The sequence below is a fragment of the Microtus ochrogaster genome, chromosome 15 (assembly GCF_000317375.1).
Source record: "Microtus ochrogaster isolate Prairie Vole_2 chromosome 15, MicOch1.0, whole genome shotgun sequence".
NCBI classification, from domain to species: Eukaryota; Metazoa; Chordata; class Mammalia; order Rodentia; family Cricetidae; genus Microtus; species Microtus ochrogaster.
Genome location: NC_022017.1, coordinates 31,470,414 through 31,473,303, shown reverse-complemented (window position 1 = coordinate 31,473,303; position 2,890 = coordinate 31,470,414).

Sequence of the window (2,890 nt, the reverse complement as noted above, 5' to 3'; positions counted from 1 at the left end):
GGGCAGCTCTACTAACCCCGCTTCTCTTAACATGCAAGATGGGGCACAAATTGCTTGAGTCTCAAGCATTAGAAACAAGTCTTTCTCGGAGTCTTAATTATCTAATATTTTATGTAAATTTAAATTCCAACTTGGTAATGTGATTGAATATTATTGAAAACAAGTATTACATGGTAAGTTCCTTTACGGTCAAGACATAGAAATGCCCTATGGGTTTTCTTGGTTTAACTTAAGACTTTACATATTTCATCAGATGCAAGGATCATGGCAAAAACTAGTTACCAGAAAGAAGCCGGGCACAACACAAACGAGTGATTTCCACTGAAATGTCTGTCAAATGACCAAAGAAGTAGAGCAAACTGAGTTACCAAAAATAGCACAGCACTGAATTTGCCAGAAGGAAACTGAGTGGACCAGGGTGTGGCTTGGCTGTCATCTTAGCAGAGCTATAGAAAAAGGGCTCAGTTAGTGGGTCAGGCAGTCTGGCTGACATCTTGCCTCTGCTCCTATAGCTGCTACCTGCAGCTCTCTGCCCACCTTAGAAGGGAATGTTGGCTTTCTCTTGATTTGTTCTGGTCCTCTGTGAAAGAACTGGCCCATGTGCAAAGGGGAGCCCTTAATAGAGGTTCTTATTTTTTTTCCTGAAACCATGGAGCCCTATTTTGTGGCTGAAAGACTTGCTTAGCACCATAGCTTAGTGAAGGAGAGGAGGCAGGGCAAGGCTGTTCATCTCCAAACTCACTTCAGTCCTAAATATGTTCCTAGAGGGCTTCTAAAGTGTCCCTCTATACACGCTGTATGTTCCCAGTAAAGGATGGGGCTGGGAAGTGTAAAGTGAGAGAAACTGGTTTGTGGGAATATCCCAGGGATGGATATTCCAGCATTACGGAGAATAAGACATGAGCTTCTGCACAGAGCCAAGAGTCCGGACACTGCCAGCATTAGACAGACCAAAGCTTAAGGAAACAAGATGAGGTTTTCAGCAGGAGCCTGGGCAGGTGGAACAGTGTGATGGGCCAGTCACCCTAAGAGGGCTTCTTTAGATGGTCCTTGGGCTCATACTCAAATCAGCTGGCTCTCTCTGCTCTTGGTTACCAAAAAAAAAAAAAAAAAAGTCTTCATTAAGAAAGCCAGCCACATGTTATGGCACTCACACTCACGACTCTAAACGTGGGATCTTCCCAGGACTTCCTCCCCTGGCAGAGGACCAAAATGTGTTTATCCTTGCTTTCAGGAGAGTGCTGTGCCATAAAGAAGCCAATGGCCCCTAGAGAATTTTACCAGCACTTCCAGGACTGAGACCCTGTCCTAGGCAAAACAGGCTGTGGCCTTGCTCCAGAGGAGCCCAGGGAGTCCTCATTGAGTAGCTGACCTTCAGACACTGGTCAGATTCCCACGATGTGAGTCCAGGAAATAAATCAAACCATGGCATGCTGAAGAACGAAACTTGTGTTCTTAAGGAAACCAAAGTGCAGAGGGTGGCTATCTCTACCCCGTCTGTTTCATTCGCCCCTTTTCCCTCTTCAGAGAGGACTCTGGTGTACCAACCAGGGCCCGTATTTCTATGTAGGGCCTTAGAATACTGGGAAAAAAAATGTATTTAAGGGTTTCTGCCTGCTGGTGAGCCCTCGAACAGCCAGGAGGAACAAAACACAAAAGTGCCTGCCACAGCACAAGCATTGGCATTCTAGAGCTCTAGAAAGGTTGAGTGCTTGGTCCCATACCTCTGATGGGACTGCAAGCTTTGGGCTTGGCTTTCACGACCCTACCGGAGAGTGGGAGGACCAGCCTACAGTGCATGCAGAGGATCCAGGTGTACCTTAGCACTCCAAAGTTTGCTCGTGGGGTCAAAAAAGGCTAAAAAGATACGCAGCAAAAGAGATCAAGATTGGGGGCGGGGGGGGAACAAAACAAGAAACAAAACTCTATAAAGTTTCCAAAAACCTCTAAATGGGTTACAGTATATTTTACAATGTGTGTAAGCTTGAGAAAGGAAGGAAAGGGGTATAGGTAGTTATAGAAAGAGTTTAAAAGTAAGTAGTATTTAAAGAGAGAAAGCCACGTAAAGATGATGTAAAGATGGGAAACAGCAGGGGGGCCTGGATCTAGTGTAGTACCGTGCTGATTTTGAATATCTTGATAGCTGAAAAGCAAAGGAGAGCTGCTGAGAGAGCTGGAACTGGAGGAGGGACTGTGGACATAAACCAATCTAGAGATTTTAAGAATACCTTAACTTTAAACAAATCAAAGTGTATTTGTCAAATGGAAATTAAAAATGCTTTGGAGAAAGTGGATTTGCTTTTGTTTTCCACAGAAAACAAGAAGCTGGATTCTCATTCCAGGTTGATAAGGATCTGGTTTTGATCAAGGGAAACCTCCTGAATCTTGACAATATCTATCAGCAAAGGTTATAACTGGTCTTCCCAGGACTTGGTCATTATCTAAAATTTTTCTCAGGGACTCCTGGGGATGTCTTCACCCCCACAACCAGCAGGAAGTAGTATGAAAAGGACTGCACCCACATTCCCAAGAACCAAGGCAGGGTATGGGTGCTATTTGGTTATTCTTTGGGTCATGGATATTTATTATAATTTAGGGGGATATAGGACAAAAAGACAACTATTAATACTTTGCATTGGCATGGATTGTGGTATATTGGTACAAAGTAAATTTTGTAACACTGTATATGTTACTCTTGTTTTGTAGACCCATATTTCTGTATGGCACAAGAGCCATAAGCCCGGTCTGAGGTGGTCACGAAATCTGTAAACAAGCTGTCACTAAGACAAAAAGGCAACCTACTGACTGGGAGAAGATCTTCAACCCTACAACAAAGGTCTAATCTCCAAAATATATAAAGAACTCAAGAAACTAGACTTTAAAATGCTAA